This window comes from Pongo abelii, chromosome 21 (assembly GCF_028885655.2).
Source record: "Pongo abelii isolate AG06213 chromosome 21, NHGRI_mPonAbe1-v2.0_pri, whole genome shotgun sequence".
NCBI lineage: Eukaryota > Metazoa > Chordata > Mammalia > Primates > Hominidae > Pongo > Pongo abelii.
This window is the reverse complement of record NC_072006.2, coordinates 52,640,992-52,662,164: the sequence shown is the minus strand read 5'-3', so window position 1 is coordinate 52,662,164 and position 21,173 is coordinate 52,640,992.

The following is a 21,173-nucleotide window of genomic DNA, read 5'->3' as shown; positions in this document are numbered from 1 at the left end:
TGAATGTATACTGGGGTGTTTGTGTATGCCCACGTATGTGTGCATGTGTGTGCATGTGAGCATGTGTATTGAGATGTGGGCAGGTGTGCTGGGGTGTTTGTGTGTACTGGGGTGTGTTTGTCTATGTGGTCACACACGTGTGTATTTTTCCCTCCTCTATTACTATGAAGGGCCTGGAGGCCAGCTCTCTGCATCCATTTCCTCTGTGAGTCCTGCAGCCCCCGCCTCTAGGACTTAGGGGTGTTTGGTGAACTCAGGAGTGTGGGAAGATGAACTGGAGGAAGAGTCAATTAGTTTCTCAGTCTGGATCATCAAAAGTGGCTGAGATAAAATAAATACTTCATCATGAAAACATTTAGCAATCTTAAGATGGGTCCACAAAAGGATCACATTCGTCTAACCACTGTGATTGATTCGGGGTGATCACGTGACCCAGGGCTAAGCCAGTGAGCATGTGGTATTCCCCTTGACCACTGGAATTGGTTCAGATCTGGGCATGTGACTGACAGTCATCCATTTAGAGTGGATAGGACTTTGAATGGATGGAGTTTTTGGAATAGAAACTTCCTCTGACCAGGCACAGTGGCTCATACCTGTAATCCCAGCCCTTTGGAGGGCCAAGGCGAGAGGATCGCTTGAGGCCAGGAGTTTGAGACCAGCCTGGGCCACATAGTGAGACCCCATCCCTAAAGAAAAATAAATAAATACACATTTAAAAGTTAGCCAGTCACAGTGGCATACATCTGTAGTCCCAGCTTCTTGGGAAGCTGAGGTGGGAGGATTGCTTGAGTCCAGGAGTTTGAGGCTGCAGTGAGCTATGATTGTGCCACTGCACTCCAGCCTGGGTGACAGAGTAAGCCTCCATCTCTAAAAATAATAATTAAATAAATAAAATACAATAAAAATTGACCAAAAAATAAATTTTTTCCCACCTGGAGAATGGGGAGTGCAGACAGCAGTCTGGGGCAGTGACTGCCATTATGTGACCATGAGGAAGGCCAGTGGGAATAGAGGCTTCAGAGTTGAGGACAAAGCAAGACCACCAGAAGAAACTGAGCCCAAGGCTGTGGAGCCTGCCTGAGCTTCCTCCAACTCAATTTCAGCAGCCAATACATTCCCTTTAATGTTTTGTTCAGTTTGACTTTTTGTTGCCATTTGCAACCCCAAACTTACTAAGTGATGCTCTACTCACCCCTGGGGTGTTCAAGGAAAGAGAGGCAGAGAAGGCTCCAGGGATGCTGAAAAAGGAATTTCTGTCATGGGTTGAAGACCAGGCTAAAAGCTTGGTAAGGTTTCTTCGAACTCAATGACGTGACAAAAGCCACTTGACCAGTGGAAAATGGGTGTGTGTGTGTGCATCTGAGAATGTATTTTCCAACTTAAACTGGCCATTTTGGTATATCTAGAAAGGATATTTAATTATATATTTATATGTGTATGTAAGAGGAATATTAAAATAGGCAAAATACAGAGAATTAAAGGAATAAAAGGAATATGGTTTTCAAACCTCAGCCAAGCTGGGGGGAAGAACAGCTTAGATGCATTTTGTGAGCTGAAGGTTCCATGAACCCAGCTGGGGCCTGATCACTTCCAGGGAGGGTGCTTGGCTTCTTGTTGCAGGATGGGGCACCCGTGGTCTACGGAGGAAGCTCCTGGACTACTGTTGACCAGAGAAACAACTTGACCAATGAGGAAGAAGAGCAAATGCTTCAATATGTTTGCCTCACTGTTTAGGCTTGACCTTGAAGAGGGCAGGGCAGAGCCCTTCAAGCACATCCCCAAGATCAGAGTGGCTGCCAAGTTCTCCCTGTTGACTCCATTTTGTTGGGTCATCACCATGACAACTACAGGGACCAGGACCCTGGCCTGGCTGGCGAGTGTTTGCAGCAGCGCCTCCTGCTGGTGATTCTGGAGCATGCCAGGTCCATGGAGTCTCACCTGCAGTCACTGCAACTTACCCTAGAGCGTTAGTCTACCCAGCAGCAGGTCCAAATTATCTGAGCTAGAGGCCTCAATGTTGGCATAAATTGACAACATGGGACTTGCTAGGATGCATTCTTTTGTTTAATCATAATTGCTATTCAGTTCAGTTCCTCTGTTCTGGCTTCATGAAGCTTAATGATATTTCTTGTATCTGCTATAAGTAGAGCCAACGCCTCCACCCACATGCCATCAACTAATGGTTGCTAAGTAACCTCTTCTCTCCCAGCCCAAATGTAAGAACACCCCATGGCTAGACTTCGGCCATGGAATAGGAGTAAAATGTAACTGCTTTCATATATACTAATCAACATGACACCATCAGGCCATCTACTATCCCTAAGTCTGAACACAGTCAGAGCCTATCTCTGTGTTTGTGAATACATGAAAACTCAGGAACTCCAGTGAAGTGTTTGTGGTGCCAAACCCAGGAGCAACACAGCCGCATCACTGGGCTGGAACAAGATGATTCTTCCAGAGCAACTTGCAGGAAATCTGTGTTAGGTCCATCTAGGGCTGGGGGCATACATCAGGTATGTTTAAAGTCTTTGTGGGAACCCATAGGAGACAGACCATTTTTAAGTAAACTGTTTAGTAAATATAGTACACAAGCAGAATAATGCACAGTTCATAAGTGTAAAACTCAATGAATTTTCCCAAATGGAACACATTCATGAAAGGGCATCCAAATCTAGAAGGAGAATGGAATCAGCACCCAGAATCTTCCCTTCTCTCGTCACTCCCTGCCCCTGCAGGGATAATCACTGTCCTGATTTCCGTCCTCGGTAATTAGCATTGCCTATTTTTAGACTCTGTACAAATGGAATCACACAGTCTGTACCCTTTGTGTTTCTTTTTCTCACTCAGCATTGTGTTTGTTACCCATGCTTTGTGTGCAGTTGTGGTTAGTTCATTCCATTATTTTATACTGGCCTGTTATGGGGAAAATCACAATTTAATTATCTTTCTATTGCTGATCACCATAGACTCCTGGAGTGCGTTTAAAGGAAAAACGCCAATAAACAAACTACAAGACTGTAGTTTTACCCACCATCAAAATAAGCAATCCTCTTAATGCAAGCAGGTCACTCCTACTCTCTGTCACTGATTGTGAATCCATTTTTCAGGAGGCACAGCTTTTATGGAGACCTTCAGAAATTGCAGATCAGCTCTGTTCCGTTGGTTAAGACCCTGCTCATCTCTGGCCTCTTTTTCCTCTAAAATGATGGGCTTAGAACTGGACATCTTTAAGGCCCCTCTGATTCTAGCATCTGAGTAATCTACAATTCTGAGAAGAGAAAGCAATTGCTTATGAGAAAGAGAATATGGCTTCTTAAGCCACAGATTGCAAACTGGCAGTGCTTGGGGCATATTTGGCCTGTGCACAAGTTTTCTTTGGCCCACCCAAGAGTTTTTTGATTTTTTAAAAATAAGATGCAACATTGCATTTAACGTAAATGATCTGGACATCAGCGGGAATAGCAGAATAAGGACCTGAAGATCTTCTCTTTCATCAATTCAGTGAGCAAACTGGCAAAATTGTCCAAATCATTTTTTTTCATAACTCTAGGAAATTAACCAGAGGCTTGCAGCAACCCAGGGATGTTTATTTAACAAAAATGGTTGAATCTTGGTAAGATTAACAAAATTTTTGGATTTTAAACTAATCCAATTATCACCTCCCTTGTCCCAGCTTTTCAAAAACCATCAGCCCACAATTTTGGTGAGAACCAGCAGCCAGGCAACTACTAGAGGGATCAGAACAGGGTTGGAGTTCCTTCTGAGCCCCATTCCCTGCCTGGTGGTTCCCTGAAAAACCCCATTCTCAAGGCTATCTTTACTGGACTTGATTCTTAATGAGCATAAACAGCCTTTTCCCCCAGCAACATTTGCCAAGACAATCAGAGGCAATTGTTTAGTATTTCAGCTGCCTACAGTGGTAGTAATAGTTGGGGCAAATGATAGACTAATCAGAAAGCATAAATGTGAAATCTAGGGAGTTAGATGCCCACAGGGGGATCTGAAAAGTTCCCATGTTCTTAATCTAGAAGGGCACATACATGTGCAGGGCTGTGTGCATGCTCAGGAAAGAACCGAGAGGGTCCTAAACTCACCTCTGGCTGGCCTTAAAGCTGTGCTCAAGCAAGAAGTGAAGGCTTTGCTGGAGTTGTCAACTGCCTGAGAGTGAAGATATACCCCAAGAGATGTAGAGATCATCGGTGGAGACTGGAAACATTGGTTCCAGGCACTTAAGGAAATCTTTCTTCAATCACGCAGAGACTTCAGTTTCCATACATGACAAGGAATACAGACTTTACAGAATTGGTTTAGAAAATACACTAAACAAACATCATGAACAACAAAAAGCAAAAAGCAACAAACTCTGGGGGAGGAAAAGAACCAGATTTCAAGAGTTGCCAAAAATATTATCTAAACAATCTATTTTTCAACAAAAAAATCATGAGCTATGCAATAAAAAAAGAAAGTATATACCACACACAAGAAACAAAAGCAGCCAATAGAAACTGTCCCTGAGGACGTCCATACATAGGACTTAACTAGATAAAGACTTTAAGTCAGTCATTTTAAATTTGTTCAAAGAAGTAAAGAAAACCATGTTTAAAAAACTAAAGAGAGTAGGAAGATGATATTTGCTAGTAAGAATAGCAATAAAAATACAGAAATTATTCTTAAAATATAAAAAAGAACTAGTTAGAAGTTCTGGAGTTGAAAAGTACAATAATAGAAATAAAAATTGACTAGAAGGAGCTCAAGAATATATTTGAGCAGGCAATGAACTTGAAGATGGGTCTATTGAGATAATACAGTCTGAGGAACAGAAAGAGAAAAGAATGAAGAGATGTGAACAGAGCTCAGGGACCTGTGGGACACCATCAAGTGTGACAACATACACATAATAGGTGTCCTAGGAGGAAAGGAGGGACAGAAAGGGAAAGAAAGAATCATTGAGAAATACTAGCCAAAAAAATTCCCAAGTTTGATAAAAACCAGCCAGGAAGCTCAATGACCTCCAAGTAGAATAAACTCAAAGACATCCACACTAGTCACATCATAATCAAATTGACCAAAGACAAAGGTAAAAAAAAAAATCTTGAAAGCAGCAAAGGACTTGAAAATACATTTCTGAAAAGATATACAAATGGAGACTAAGCACAGAAAAGATGCTCAATATTGTGAGTCATTAGAGAAATGCAAGTTAAGACAATGAAATCCATTTCACATGCACTAGTATGGCTGTAATAGAAAAGATGGACACTAACAAGTATTGGAAAGAATGTGGAAAACTTAAACACTCATGCATTGCTTATGAACATGTAAAATGGTACCGTTACTGTGGAAAACAGTTTAGCAGTTCCTCCAATGTTAAATATAGACATATCATATGATCTAGCAACATATATCATTCCCAGACATATACGTAAAAGAATTAAAAACATATGTCTACACAAAAGCTTGTATATAAACATTTATAGCAAATTGTTCATAATAACCAATAAGTGGCAACAACACATATGTCCATCATTTTATGAATAAATCATAACAGATAGATAACATATTTAAATATGGATAGGTAATAGATAATAGATTTAAATGTGGTATACCCATTCAATGGCATTATACAGCTATAAAAAGGAATATAGTACTGATGCATGCCACAATATAGATTAACCTTGAAAACATTATGCTAAGTGAAAGAAACCAGTCACAAAAGGCCACATATTGAGCAATTTCATTTATGTGATACATCCAAAATAGGCAAATTCATAAAGACAGACAATAGGTAAGTGGTTGCTGGGGCTGGGAGGTGGGAAGAGGAATGGGAAATGGCTGCTAATGAATATGGGAGTTCTTTTTTTTTTCTTTTTTTTTTTTTTGAGACAGAGTCTCGCTTTCACCCAGGCTGGAGTGCAGTGGCACGATCTCGGCTCACTGCAAGCTCCGCCTCCTGTTCACGCCATTCTCCTGCCTCAGCCTCCCGAGTAGCTGGGACAACAGGCGTGCGCCACCATGCCCAGCTAATTTTTGTATTTTTAGTAGAGACAGGGTTTCACTATGTTGGCCAGGCTGGTCTTGAACTCCTGACCTTGGGATAGGCCCGCCTCAGCCTCCCAAAGTGCTGAGATTACAGGTGTGAGCCACTGTGCCTGGTGAATGTGGGGTTTCTTTTGGGGATTATTAAAATGCTCTAGAATTGAAGCCAGGTACAGTGGCCTGTGCATGTAATCCCAGCTACTCAGGAGGCTGAGGTAGGAGAATCCTTTGAGCCCAGGAGTTCCAGATCAGCCTGGACAACATAGCAAAGCTCCACTTCTAAATAAATAAAAATAAATAAAATGTTCTAGAATGAGATAGTGGTGATGGCTATGCACGTTTGTGAATATACTAAGAACCATTCAACTGTATACTTCAAAATGGTGAATTTTAGGGTATATGGATGATATAACAATAAAAATTACCTAAGAATAAAATTAAATGATGCACAACCAAGAGAGCTATATTAAATTAAATTAAAGCAGAGAGAGAGAAAAAGGTCCAGATTTGAGGCAGTCATTGAAAACCTATAAAATTGTAAAATGTGGACCCATATTTTCCCACAGTAACAGAGGCTGAAGCTGAGGGGCCGATGCTCCTTTAGGGGGCACTTGGGCTCCCCAATTTGCCTCATTCCATACCCCTCACTATATAGTCACCTGGCTTCATTTGTTTATGTTGTCATCTAGTTCCTGAGGAACTCACAGTGTGACATTTGCAGGGACAAAACCCTGGGGCCACCACGTTGGACAGCCCAGTGGCACCACTGACATTGTGTTTCCTGGGAGCAGTGCCCCAAGGACTTTACCAGAGAGGTAGCCCTGCTGATTTGCCCCTACTCATCTCACCCTAAGAAGCTCCTACCAGCCTGGAATGTTATACCAGCATTTCTGAAACCCTACCCAGGCAGTACAGCCTAGTGGTTCCATGTGGGAGCGCAGGCTCCAGACCCCTGAGGTTGGAGTCATCATCACTGCAATGTCTGGATTTGGATACTTGGACAAGTTACTTGATCTCTCTGTGCTTGGTTTCATCTTCATAAATGCAAATGATAACAAGACTGTCTCCCTTGGAGGAGTTTGGTGAGAATGTAATGAATTGATATAGGCAAAGTGCTTAATCTGTACCTGGCCTAATAAGTAAATGGTGGCTCTTGTTATTATTGCCTGGAAGACAGCACACATCAATGAGATGTGGTGAAAGCAACCGTGAGCTGCTGAGAAATGCAGCAAACAGTCCTGGTTCCACCCCTCTCTCCCTGAAGCATCCTGGACAAGCACCCCGGAAGGGACCCCTTTCCTGTCCCTTTTCCTCCCCGTGAAATGAAAGGACAGGTCACTGGTTGACCTCTGTTTGAGGTTCCTTTCAGCCCAGATAGTCTAGGACTCTGTCATTACCACTGTACTGTTCACTAGTTGAACAGAAAACTAACCACATTAATCAGGAATGCTTTCAGCTTCCAGGAACAGAAAGCCTAGCTATAGAAACTTAATTACATAACTGTTTTCCTCAAATCTTGAGAAATCTGGGGTAGCAAATTGCTGGTGGTGGTTCAGCATCTTGGAGATGGCATCACCGAGACTTGCACAAGCCTCTTGGCCTTTCCCTCAAGGCTGCAAACCGACTGCTGTTGCTCCATCCATCACATCCATCATACCCATCATACCCATCATACCCATCATACCCATCACATCAACTGCAGGAAGATGGGGAAGAGAGGGCAAGACAGTGACTACATCAAGAAAGCCAAACAGTTTCAGGAAACCTACAGCAGACTTCTACTTATATTTCATTGTCCAGGACTCTGTTTCCTGCAATGCCTAGCTGGAAGGTAGCTAGGGAGAGAGGGTTAAGAACAGATGATAGGTGAGCTAAGCAACAGTATTGCTTGTACCAACTATAAGATAACTACCCATAGACAAATCAACAGCCTGAGATGAGATGGACAGTAACGTGGACCAAGAGTCTCCAGACCTAGTCCTGGAATAGCTTTGCCAATGACCTCCACTCTCTGGATGGGGTGACTAGGGGTGGTGGAAAAATCAGTCCCACTCACATCTGATGAACTGAGGGGGTTCCCAAAGGAAAGCCCAGCCATTTTAACAGAAGGCGGGAGCTTGATGCACAAAATCATGGCAGTGCCCATCACAATGTCGTAAACAGGGGTAAGCCAAGGGTTGTGGGGGCCCCAGGGGAAAATGTAAAGAACTCCGCCTTGAAGAGTCAGGAATGAAATCACATCTGCGCTGGGCCTTGGAGCATGAGTACTAGTTCTCTAGGAGGAGAGAAAAGAAAGGGCACTTGAAGTCTTAAGATAGGAGTCCATCAGACGAAATAGTAACTGTCCCACGCTGAAGCCTTAGTTAATGAGGCTTCGAGGGCTGGCCCCTCCCACTTCTATTTCCTTAGGCCTCTCCAGACCCAGGGGAAATGCTGCGGGAGGAGTTTCTGGCAGAGGACCACCCTGGCACATGTCAGGGATTCCCTGTTACCTTTGAGATCTCAACTCCAAGGGACCCTTGGGGGCCCACATTCAGGCAGCTCCGGGAGTGCTGGAAATTAATACCTCGTGGGGCAGACATTGACGAATGAGACATGGGATCTGGTGAGCAAATCCCTTTCCCTCTTTCCCAGGTAGACTGAACCTACGGCAGCTCCTGTCCCATCTCTGAGAACGTTCTGCAAGACTGTGCAGTGAGGCTGTCCCCAGTCCGTGCCCAGCTTGATAGAAGCTTCCTTGTATTTTCTTTTCATCCTTTTCTGCCTCCTTCTCCTTTTTCCTCACTCCTGCAGCCTGGGAATGCACTTTTCCAACAAGTTTTAGCACATAAGCTTTCGCCTCATCTTTGTTTTCTGGGAAACACAGGCAACTATGATTGTTGTTGTTATTTATCAGGAAACTCTGTCCAAGCTGAAGTTGGATGATCCAAAGGACTTTATCCCTGATGTCTGATGGATAGCCATGGTTTATTGGAAACAGCACTGAACTAAGATTGAGAAGATGCACAAGGTGTCCCAGTTTCTCCACTTAGTGGCTGCCTGTTTTTAAGGAATGAAAGCGAACTCACCACGCAGCTCCGAGCCCATGGTGGCAGCCAGGGACCTGGGAGCTCAGCACTTCACATCTTCACAACGCTCTCCACAGACCTCACTGCCCTGACTCACGATTTCTTCCCCCAGTCTCTGACACAGTCAAGGCCATGGGTGTTAATCTGTCCATTTGACTGATCGGGAGGCTGAGCTCCAGGGAAAAGGAAAGGCTGGAGCCCACCAGGGCGGAGCGAGTGTGGGCAGAGCTGAGGTGCTGCGCTGGAGACCCTGTCCCCAAGGCCACGGCCACGGCAAGCCACAGGGCATCAACCGTCGGGGCAGCTGTGACATCATTGCTCTCATGTCCACCTGGTCCCTGGGCCAGTCCTGGTCAACGTCGGCCAGGACGGCCCCTGACAGGCCCTCACTCCAGTAGATTTCTGGGGAAGTCAGCTTCCATCAGCACACAGAGGCCTCGCTGATCTCCTAAGTGCATTCCAAGGCTCTGGGAAGCTGGAGGAGGAATCGCTGCCACCACCTCCAGAACTTCACCGTGGGTGCGATTCTGAGCAGGCTGGGCTGGCTGTGGACGCCTACACATTTCCTCTCTGCTGAGGCTGCCTCAGGCACAACCTACTTCAGAAAGGCAGCATCTCCCCCTTTCTGGGGCGTGGACCCGATGGAAATACCCACAGGTGGTGGCATTTACCCCATGCCCTCACTCAGAAGTGAAGTCACTTCCGATTTCACAGGAGTCGCTGGTGACATTGGGCTCTGATTGCCATGGGCTCAGTGAGGGGAAGGCTCTGCCTTCTGTCCTTCCCAGGGCTGCCTTCGAGGGTGACTTTCACCAAAATCGGAAGGAAACAGCCACAGACTGCAGAGGCTGAGCTGACTCAGTCACTCAGTCAAATGTTTGTGAACTGTGAGCTGTTGAGGGGAGCCTGGAGAATGTTGCCCCCAAGTAACTTCCCCAGGAGCTCGTGATCCAGCTGAGGAGCCCAGAGGATAAAATAACTCTTTAATTCACTCTGCAGACATTTGCTGAGACCTCCTCTCACCGCCCTGTGTCAAGCTCTGTCCTGGGCAGTGGGCCAGGGGGTCACCGTCCTTTGCTCATGGAAATGAGAAAGCACCCAGCAGTGACACCACAGGGCTTATCTGTGTGTTTGGGCAGCTCAGGTGTTATGGGAGCAGGTAGGAGCAGGAAACCCAGGACAGACTTCCAGGAGGGCATGCGGCTGTGATGACGAGGACTCAGGCAGATGAAAAGAGCAGGAAAAAAGAGTTCCAGGCAGGGGAACTGCATGTGCAAAATCCTGGAGGCAGGATGGTGCAGCAAAGTGAAGAACCTGAATGAAGTTCAGTGGGGTTTAAGCAGTGTTGGGGTGAGGATGACGAGGGAAGAAGGCAGGGGTTGGGGCTGGAGGAACAGACAGTGCAGGGCCTTTCCAGCCATGTTGTGGCACGGGAGGTGTCTTTAAATGCAGTGGGAGACCTCAGTGAGGTTAGCAGAGATGTGATGTGGCCAGAAGGTCCCTCTGTCCATGGTGTGGGGGATGAGGAGGAGGGGCTGCCCAGGGCCAGGGTGGTCTGTGAGGTGGGTGAGGCCATCATATGGGTGAGAGAGGATGGTCACCTCAGCTAGGAGGGTGACAGCTGAGGAAGAAGGAATGGAATAGAGCCAAGAGCCATTTAGCAGCTGACTCAGTAGGACTTGGGTTTGAGACAAGAGGGAGAAGAAGGAGACGGGGGATGGGAGAGCTGCCCAGGGTTCTGGATGGGCCTGGAGGGACAGGGTCACCAGTCACTGAGGTGGTGACCCCCAAAAAGCCTACATTTGGGGGAGAATTTATTGGGCTGAGTTGAAGGTGCCATGGGACACTCATGTGGACCTGCAGGTCTGAAGCCAGGAAAGCGGTTGGCTGGTGTGGCTAAGGAGTCCCCTGTGTGTGTCTCTGGCCTAAGGGTGGCTGAGACCCCCAGGAGGGGAAACAGGGCAAATGAGAAGGCAGACTCCATGGAACCTGAGGGATGCCCACATTTAGGCCCCCTGCAGGAGGACGAGATGACAAAAGTTGCTGAAAAGGCCTGGCCAGGTGGAGAGAGGAAGGAGAGAAGATAAGGAGGAAAGAGGCCCCAGGGCCACCCTCTGCAGACACCCAGGAGGGACTGGGTGGGTCCTTGTGGGGAGCACAGAGAGCTCCACAGGAAAGGCTCTGGGGAGCAGGGCTGGGAAGTCCAGTGGGAGTGCCGGGGTGAGTGGTGGTGAGGCAGGGGTGTGGACACTGCCTGGGAGACGTGGAATTTCCTTAAAGGCAGGGATGAGGGCTGCAGGGGGACTTGAGGAAAATGTATATGCAGTCATCCCTTGCTATCCACAAGGGACTGCTTCCAGGACTTCCTGCAAATACCAAAATTCACAGATGCTCAAGTTCCTAATACAAAATGGCCTAGTATTTGCATATAACCTACGCACATCCTCGCATGCACTTTAAATCATCTCTAGATTACTTATAACCCCTAACAGAATGTAACCGCTATGTAAATAGTTGTTATATGGTATTGCTTAGGGAATCATGACAAGGAAAACAGTCTGTGTATGTTCAGTACAGACACACATTTTTTCAAATATTTTTGATCAGCATTTGGTTGAATCCATGGATGTGGAACCCACCCACAGATACAGAGGGCAGATTGAATACGGAAGGGTAGAAACCTGCGCAGTGTCCATAGTCTACAGAGAGGCCTGGGCTGCGGGAGGCAAGCCAGGCAGGGCATCCCAGGCACAAGAAAATCCCCAGAGCTCAGGTTTACTGAGCCCGTCTTATGCAGGCCTGGATCTGAACACTGTGCCTGCAGCATCTCACTGAAGCCCCCTCCCACCCCACGAGGCAGGTCCATCATGCCACCCATTTTACAGGGGAGGAGACTGAGGCCAGAGAGGGCAAATAACCTCCCCACAGTCACACAGCTTGGAAGGGGCTGAGCCAGGGTTCCAAGGAGAGCCTGCACCCCTCCCTGCTGCTCTGTAGCCTGGTTCAGCTGCAGGAGCCAAGCCTCAGGGCAGGTTGTGGTGTGGGGCACCCCGTGGCCATGTGTGCACAGGGCCAATGAGGCGCAGGACTAGGGATGGGGGTGGCCACGTGCGGCGTTGCTGGTTTCTGTGGCAGGAAGAGTCGCGGCACCCAGGGCTGCAGACTCGGGTTCCTCTCTGCTGAGCCTCCTTTGGGTCAGCGACTTGGTTTCTGATTGTTTCCTGGGCTCTGGTCTAGCAGATTCTTTCACACCCAGTCCCAGTGGGAAACAGAGGCATGCAAGGCAGGGGTTTGGGGCAGAATTAAGGAAACTGGGAGCACCTGGGGACCAGCAAGAGGGGGAGCTGCCCAGAGCCGAGGGCTGGAGGGGCGGGTGGAGGAGAGTTCATGGGCAGCCCTGGGAAAGCCCTACAGGGAAGGGCCTGCCCACAGGGCTGTGGTCACACCACAGCGAGGGTAAGGAAGAGGCACCCCGACCTTTCCCCTCCTGTCCTTAACCTTTGGGGGGCCTCCCTTTTGCTGAACCCCAACTGGATGCCAGAGGGCAGGGAGCCCAAGAGATGTGGTTCTCAGGGGCCAGTTCCGGGACAGGGAACCCCGGGCAGACAAGGGATCCAGGTGTTGGGGAGGGAGAAGGGGAACGACCAGCTGAAGCATCTGCACCTTGTCCCCACACTTGTGCCCCTGGCTGCAGGCACATCGGGTACCAGCCAGGGGAGGAGAGGGAGCTTTGGAGCCCTGGGAAAGCAGGCAGGGAGGAGGAGATTTAAGGGGAGCGAGAAGTTTGTGATCAGGGAGTGGAGGGAGGGAAGCTGTGACTGAGGAGCACTGAGTGGGCTCATGCTCAGCATAAAGTGTACATGGGTTATTCTAATAGTCTAGTTGTGATGCATTAACTTTGGTCAGTGTACACCCTCTTGTTGCCAAGGTCTGTACAGTACCAACTGCCTGGCCCATCTGTGTCCCCTGCCCGGTAGCTGTTGCAGCCTGAGTTCTCATTTGTGGGGCTTGTAAATTCTGCTCAGATGAATGCAGTGTGTAGACCTGGGAGCCTTTGTGTGTGTGGCGGGGAGCTGGGAGGAGTCCAGATAGTAATATTGAATGATGATTCCACTTTTCCCTCTATTTGAGTTTACGAATCATTTTAGACTGTTAGGGACAGGGAATTTTCCAGCAGCTCCATCTGACCAGTACAAATTGAGAACTGATCTTAGGTTCACATTGCGGTCACTCTCGGCTGTGATACGAAGTGCGAGTCATATTTCATGCATGGGCCTCCTGCCTGAAAACAGTGTCAGCTTTTGAGAAAATACAGTCCATGTGCAAGGGAACATTACGACTCCTCACAAAATGAAGACGCCCCTTCTTTGTAACCCTCGCAGCCCAAAGTGAGATCTGTCTTCCCAGGCTTCCCAGCGTCGCTAGGTTGTCAACCAAAATTGATTGAGGACTTCTTATTCTCTGGCTTGAGAGGTGGTAGATGATGCCGGGACCATCAAAACTTAGACTGGGAATTCTAACGTCTACAGGAGAAGGAAGAATACTTAATTAAAACACATACTTTTCAGAAGACACGGGTATAACCACAGCAAAATGCATCATTTATAATGGAAGCACTTTTCTGGAGATGGAGACTCAGGAAATTGGAATTTTTAGCATGTTCATCTGGCACCGTGACATCACACATACGTCCTTCTTGTACATTTTAAAATCTTGTCTCCGTCTACATCTTGAGGGTTCCCTGGAGAGAGACACTTCTCTTTGTGTTTCTTTCATAACCTCTAAAATGTTTCCATGACACTTATTCTTTTATGAGAAATTTTTTAAATTAAATTAAATGTTTTAAATTTTTATTTCAATAGTTTTTGGGGTGCAGGTGGTTTTGGGTCATATGAATTAGTTATTTAGTGGTGATTTCTGAGATTTTGGTGCGCCCGTCACCCAAATAGTATACACTGTACCCAGTATGTAGCTTTTTTTTTTTTTTTTTTTTTTGAGACGGAGTCTTGCTCTGTCACCCGGGCTAGAGTGCCGTGGCACGATCTTGGCTCACTGCAACCTTCCCCTCCTGGGTTCAAGCCATTCTCCTGCCTCAGCCTCCCAAGTGGCTGGGATTATAGGGGTGCACCACCACACCGAGCTAATTTTTGTATTTTTAGTAGAGACATGGTTTCACCATGTTGGCCAGGCTGGTCTTGAACTGCTGACCTCGTGATCCACCCGCCTCGGCCTCCCAAAGTGCTGGGATTACAGGCGTAAGCCACCCCGCCTGGACCTGGTATGTAGTCTTTTACCCCTCAGCCCCTCCCAACTTTCCCCCCTCATCCCCAAAGTCTATTACATCACTCTTATGCCTTTGCATCCTCACAGTTTAGCTCCCACTTATAAGTGAGAACATAATGATATTTGGTTTTTCATTCCTGAGTTACTTCACTTAGAATAATGGCCTCCAGCTCCAAGTTGCTGCAGAAGACATCATTTTATTCCTTTTTGTGGCTGAATAGTATTCCATGGTGTATATATACCACATTTTATTTTATTTTTTTAAGATGAAATCCATACTTTTTTTTTCCAACTTTTATTTTAAGTTCAGGGGTACAGGTGCAGGATGTGCAGGTTTGTTACATAGGTAAACGTGTGCCATGGTGGTTTGCTGCACAGAGCATCCCTAGGTATGAAGCCCAACATCCCTGAGGTATTCTTCCCGATGCTCTCCCTCTTCCCACTCCCCACCCTCTGACAGGACCCAGTGTGTGTTGTTCCCTCACATGTGTTCGTGTGTTCTCATCATTCAGCTCCACTTATAAGTGAGAACATGCGGTATTTGGTTTTCTGTTCCTGCATTAGTTTGCTGACAATAATGGCTTCCAGCTCTGCCCATGTCTCTGCAAAAGACATGATCTCATTCTTTTTTATGACTGCATAGTATTCCATGGTATACCACATTCTCTTTATCCACTCCTTGGTTGATGGACATTTAGGTTGGCTCCATATCTTTGCAATTGCAAATTGTGCTGCTACAAACATGTGTGTGCATGTGTCTTTTTCATATAAAGACTTCTTTTCCTTTGGGTAGTTACCCAGTAATGGGATTGCTGGATCGAACGGTAGTCCTACTTTTAGTTCTTTAAGGAACCTCCGTACTGTTTTCCATAGTGGCTGTACTAATTTACATTCCCACCAGCAGTGAAAAGTGTTCCCTTTTCACCACATCCATGCCAACATCCATCGTTTTTTGACTTTTTAATTATGGCCATTCTTGCAGGAGTAAGGTGGTATCTCACTGTGGTTTTAATTTGCATTTCCCTGATGATTAGTGATGTTGGACCTCTTTCATATGTTTGTTGGCCATTTGTATATCTTCTTTTGAGAAATATCTATTCATATATTTTGCCTACTTTTGATGGGATTATTTGGTTTTTTCTTGCTGATTTGTTCGAGTTTCTTGCAGATTCTGGATATTAGTCCTTTGCATGTCACTTATTTCTTGACTTGTCTAGATTTTGACAGGTGGCCAGAAAGACTCCTTTTTTCTGTTTTTGGGAAAAGTTCTACTAAAGGAAGATCCTTCTTGGAGAGCATTGGAGATTCATTTGTCTGTTATTTTGGTCTCTTCAGGAATATGCTGAGTGTTGCTTTTCTACTAGTCACAGACCCCATATCTCTGCCCACATTATGCCAAACATTAGGCCATTCTCATTCCAGTGACTCAGCAGTAAAGAAGTCACCCATCTCGGGTTTAAAATTAACTGCAATATGTGAAAGAGACAATTCCGCCTGGCGGGGAGGTAAGCGGTAAGCACATTTTGCAACATAAAAAACATTCTGGGATGGAAATCTGGAAAACTGGAAAGTGGAGGAAGCAAGAGCTGCCAATTTAGGGGCAGAAAATGTTATGTAGCTTAAAACTCTTTAGGAATATATTATCAAAAGATCTTTCGCCTGTGATGTTATTTTGGAAATCTCTTTTATACTGGCTGACGGGCTTCCATTTAGCATTTCACTGACTTGAAAAATCACAGCGCTCAAATTACAGCCTCTTATAAAAAAGGGAGCAGGTCTGTGAATGGTGCCTAATCAATACATTCATTTCTATACCCATCTCCATCTTATCTCACATGATCGGGGTGAAAATGTTCATGAGTTATTTACTTTGAAATCAAAGAGCAGGAAGATGAAAGGAGTGAGCTCGGGAGTGTGCTCTTCTCTTCTTCTTTATTCTCTTCTTCTTCCTGGGCCATCCACTGTTGGAGGAGGTTGCTGGACACTGCCTGGCTCGAGGCTGGTGAACTTGGCTGAACTGCTTTGAGGTAGAAGGACTGAGAAAACCACGCAGACCTGTGCTTTCTGCTATTGATGGCGAGAGAAAACCATTCTCTCAATGTGCCCCTGACCCAGTGCCTTTGTCTATCCATAGCATGAGATACTTCTTAGGAGCCCATTTCCAATAAATGCACACAAGGAAGGGCTCAGTTTTACAATACAGAGATATATTAGTTTTTGCCATCATGGTAATATGCAGCACACCAACCCAAAATCCAATGACCTACAACAACAAATGTTTATTTTCACACTCTAGAGCCTATAATGTAGATGGGTTTGGCTGATCTTGGCTCGGGCTGCAGACCAGCTGGGCTTGGCTACAGGCTGTAAAATGATCTCAGTTCAGTTTTGTGCCTCTCTTGTTCTGGGACCTTGGCTAGAAGAGGAACAATTGTTTGAAGAAATACTTACATGTGCAATTTGTGTCGGATGTACAAGCTTTGCTCAGGTGGATTCTATGCAAAGTCTTCTCACGTGGCTCAAAGCAAGTTCCACGACAAAGCTCAAAGTGTATGGGGTGGGACAGCCACTCTGCCCATGTGGGAGGGCCCTGCAGAGGTACATGACGAAAAGTCACAGTGTATAACCCTCTTACAGAGGCATGTAGGATTAGTATCAATTACCGGATATGCCACAAAAATCTGCCTCCAGTGTATGTTCAACAAAGAAGGCCTTTCCCAAAATAACTTCATAACTGATCCTCTTCAATTGCTTCCAATTCATGGCATGAGCGGCTTTGAACTAAAGTAACAGAAACCTCCATGAGAACCACTCCTATAACACCCATTAAAGAGAACCCAGCCCCGGAAGGTACTGCCATATGGGTTTGTTAGGGCTCAGCTGGGAGTTGTTTCTGGCTGGTTAATTTTCTCTCATTAAGATTTTTAAGTGATTATTCAAGAATAGCTCAACAGAGTTAAAATTATAAATGAATTTCTTAAGGAGTCAAATTAATATGTTAAAATGAGTATTTTTGTATCCATTAGTATAAATTTATATGCATAATGTCCTTTATTTCAACCAATATTTCCTGATGTGTAGTACCCATTCACTGCAACACGAAAAATAACCTTAGGCATTATTTGGACAGGGTTTTTTTTGTTGTTTTTTTTGGGTTTTTTTTTTTTTTGAGATGGAGTTTCACTCTTGTTGCCCAGGCTGGAATGCAATGGCGCAATCTCAGCTCATTGCAACCTCTGTCTCCTGGGTTCAAGCGATTTTCCTGCCTCAGCCTCCTGAGTAGCCAGGATTACAGGCACCTGCTACCACGCCTGGCTAATTTTTGTATTTTTAGTAGACAAGGGGTTTCACCATATTGTCCAGGCTGGTCTTGAACTCCTGACCTCAGGTGATCCACCTGCCTCAGCCTCCCAAAGTGCTGGGATTACAGGTGTGAGCCACTGTGCCTGGCCTATTTGGACAATTTTTAAGTTATGTATATGTCCTTATAGTGTATTAGTCTGTTCTGGCACTGCTAATACATACCCAAGACTGGGTAATCTATAAAAAAAAAAAAACAGGTTTAATTGACTCATAGTTCAGCATGGCTGGAGAAGCCTCAGGAAACTTACAATCATGGCAGAAGGGGAACCAAACATGTCCTCCTTCTCATGGTGGCAGGAAGGAGAAGTGCAGAGTGAAGGGAAGGAAAAGCCCCTTATAAAACCATCAGATCTCGTGAGAACTCACTCACTATCACGTGAACAGCATGGAGGTAGCTGCCTCCGTGATTCAAGCACTTCCCACCAGGGTCCTCCCACAACATGTGGGGATTATGAGAACTACAGTTCAAGATGAGATTTGGGTGAGGATACAGCCAAACCATATCATATAGTAACCTTCAATTTACAGCAAATGATAATGGTTTTACTTTTACAGTGGTGATATCAAGTGTTCTGTTTGAATATACTTATTTATGTAAAACAGTGAGTCAAATTAAAGAAAAAAGTAAGACATAGTACAAGTGGGGTATAGATAGGGCAAACGTTTTGAGGAAGTTTTTGAAACACTTTCCTGAATGCTAGGCAGACGTGCCATGAATTTAGATGACCAGTGTCTCTTCACAAAGATGCCTGTTATCATTTTCCTTCTAGAAGTAGCCACATGTTTCAACCTGTTCCTTTTGTCCTCTTGGTGTGCCTCGTCACCCTCTTCATAGGTCTCATGGTGACCATATCAGTCCCACGGGCCACATTTCCTGATTTGTCTCTGGTCATCTCTGGAGGACTCTGTGCTGGGCCATGCTGTCAGCACTGGAGATTCAGCCAGGAGAATCTAAGATTGCCGGATTCAATCCAGGACCATGTAATATTTAGACATTCATTGTGTAACTGGGTAGGCATCCTGTGCTTTTATTTGCTAAATCTGGTCACCCTACAAGACTCCCTTACAAAGGTGATGCATGGTTATTGGGCCAAGCTCTGGAGTTGGAGTTGTAGCTTCCAGGTGAGGCTGTACCATCTACAAGCTAGTTACATGAGCTCTTGGGGCCTCTGTTTTCTCCTGTATGTGCTTGGGGTAGATGATAACAATATCTTCTTTAGAGGGTGTTGAAAGTATTAAATAGATGAATACCCGATAAGCACTTGGAAGACTGTCTAGGCACAGAGCAAACACTCAACTTGATGTTATTGATAAACTTCAGGTTTTCTGACATGTAGACAAGGTAGCATCCTCTCAACCCACAGTGCCATTTGGTTGTATGAGAATCCAACCAGCAAGTCGACAGTCTATCTTGTGCTTTACTTGTCTACTTGAGGAGCTTTGGGGGTCTTCATGACCTGGGGTGTCCCAGCACTATCATCAACTTATGAAAAACCCCATTTTAAAAATAGCTTTGCTGGGCATAGTGGCTCACAGTTATAATTCAGGTACTTTGGGAGGCTGAGGTGGGTGCATCATTTGAAGCCAGGAGTTCAAGGCCAGCCTGGGCAACATAGTGAGACTCCGTATCTACAAAAAAAAATTTAAAAATTAGCCAAGTATGGTGATGCATGCCTGTAGTCCCAGCCATTCAGGAGGCTGAATGGGGAGGATCACTTGAGCCCAGGAATTCAAGGCTGTGGTGGGCTACGATTGTGCCACTGTCCAGCCTGGGTGACAGAGCAATACCCTGTCTCTAAAATAAAAAATTTAAGAAGATAACAAAATAGCATCCCCTAAGTAAGATAAAGTAAATCAACCAGAAGACCTCTTTGAAATAACTCCTAAATCAGCAAAGATTTTAAGCATGCTAACTGCTCTTTTGGTCAAAAAAGTCGCAGGTTGCTTCTTTTAGGAAAGGGAAAAAAATCAGGGCTTAAGTATGACCCAGGTAAATGGTGAATACTTTAACATAAACCAGCATTGTATGCGACCTCCAGTTCTGAGCTTTATTTGGCTGAGGTTTATGGAGGTAAAGTGACTCAGCAGAGAAAGCAAATTCAAACTTCCAGGCGATTTCTTTTTAATGAGCTACTCAGATGTGTAATTTGAGTCAAACCAGACCCTGCCACGTTGTAACGAAAGGATTATAAAGTTAAATAAAAAAGGGGGAGCAATGTTTCATCTCCCTTTTATACATGCTGATGCATCTGAAAATTGAGAAAGAATTAAAAGATAATTAAACAGCTCTTCCAAATTATGCAAAGTTCAGGGAACACAGGCAGCCACTAATGGAAGAGATGGGAAAAGTAGAAGGTAACGTAGTCTTTTGAAAGAAGGCAGAATATGTGTTTATGCTGGAATTTACCCCGGGTGAATTTCCTTTTTTTTCAAGGATAATCACAAATTCCACCTGAAGCACATTCAGTATAGAACTCATTTCCATCTAAACCAAACCATATCCGATAAGCCTGGAGGGGCTATGAACAGTGTCTTTGCCTGGGGTCCTCCACATGCAGGACCTGAGACAAGAGCAGGTAGATTATTTCCCAGAAATGATCCCAGGATCTGGATTTAGGGGACTGGCAAGAATAAAATGCGGGAAGAGGAAAAGCCAATCTAGGATGTGTTTTGAGCTGACTACCAAGTATGGTGGTTTTAAAAACATGCTGCATGGTTTTAAACACTCCTCCCATGAAAGGTGGGTCTAGGTACCCTGTCCTTTAATCTGAATGGGCTTGTTTTGCTATGTCACCTCCTTGTTTTGCCAAGTCATGAAAAGCCACATAGTAACTGGTGAGTTCTCTCTCCTCCTTCCTTCCTGCAGCATGGCTCTTCTAAACAGCAAAATGTTGTTTCAAAAGCTTGAGTCTGGGTTCTTTTGCTATCTTTTGCTATAACAGCAGTGAGTTTAAGCCATTAGAAAATTCTATGCCCTTGGACAGAGATTGGATCATAGGTGGACATGTGAGACTCAGTTCTGAGACTTTTGTTGAAACTGTGGGACAGAAAATTTATTTTTCTCTCAGAGCTCCTGAGGATGTGAATAGGTGCCAGGACAGAAGAGCTTGCCTGAGAATGGGATTCACAGAGAACAAGTCATAGCTAGGAGGTGGGGGGTGGGGTATCACTTCCTGATACCATCATTTGAGTAGCTGGATCCAGCCATGCCTGAAGCTGTTGCTCTTGGACTTTTTAATGACATGAGCCAATTACTCCCCATTATGCCTTTTTTAATAAGATAAATTTTTATTTAGATTCCATCAGTTGGAATTAGGACAGTCTGACTAAAATAGACCACTTGGGAAAGATCTTAGATTCTCTGATACATGCTAACTTACTGGTAGGAGACTTCAACTATAAGACCACACAGAGACAATCCTCTCT